Below are 1,042 nucleotides of genomic sequence, written 5' to 3'. Positions count from 1 at the left end.
AGAATGTGAAAAGTGTTCATATGTAGTAAAAACCTGAGAAATCGGTCCGTTTTCGTCATTTGTTATCGAATCGACTTAAAGCCAGATCGTCACATTGGCCGCTCTTCTCTCTGAAACACTTGTACTTATCGTCTGCAAAGCTATGTCGCGTGCTGCGGTATGCGGAAACACTAAATTCACCATAGTAGAACACAGATGAACCTTCTAAGTTGATGTAATAGCCAGTAAGAAGTAGTACAATTCAAGTTTTAGGTATCGATTATTGACTTTTTAGCTGGCTTTGGTGCCTTGGACATGAGCTGGGACCTTAAGATTCTGCATGAAAGGAGGACTAGCAGCCGAGTTGCAGGGGAGAATGTAAAAAGTGTTCATATGAAGTAAAATCCTGAGAAATCCTACCGTTTTCGTCATTTGTTATCGAATCGACTTAAAGCCAGATCGTCACATTGGCCGCTCTGCTCTCGGAAACGGTTGTACTTATCGTCTGCAAAGCTATGTCGCGTGCTGCGGTATGCAGAGGCTCTAAAAGCACCATAGTAGAACACAAATGATGCTTCTAAGTTGATGTAATAGCCAGTAAGAAGTAGTCCAATTCAAGATTTAGGTATCGATTATTGACTTTTTAGCTGGCTTTGGTGCCTTGGACATGAGCTAGGACCTTATGATTCTGCATGAAACGAGGACTAGGGGCCGCGTTGCACGGGAGTATGTGAAACGTGTTCATATGTAGTAAAAACCTGAGAATTCCGTCCATTTTCGTCATTTGTTATCGAAACGACTTAAAGCCAGATAGTCACATTGGCCGCCCTTCTCTCCGAAACGCTTGTACTTATCGTCTGCAAAGCTATGTCGCGTGCTGCGGTATGCGGACTCACTAAAAGCACCATAGTAGAACACAGATGAAGCTTCTAAGTTGATGTAATAGCCAGTAAGAAATAGTGGAATTCAAGTTTTAGGTATCGATTATTGACTTTTTAGCTGGCTTTGGTGCCTTGGACATGAGCTAGGACCTTAAGATTCTGCATGAAAGGAGGACTATCAG

This window comes from Schistocerca gregaria, unplaced genomic scaffold (genome assembly GCF_023897955.1).
Source record: "Schistocerca gregaria isolate iqSchGreg1 unplaced genomic scaffold, iqSchGreg1.2 ptg000043l, whole genome shotgun sequence".
Taxonomy (NCBI): domain Eukaryota; kingdom Metazoa; phylum Arthropoda; class Insecta; order Orthoptera; family Acrididae; genus Schistocerca; species Schistocerca gregaria.
Note: the sequence above shows the minus strand (reverse complement) of the source record.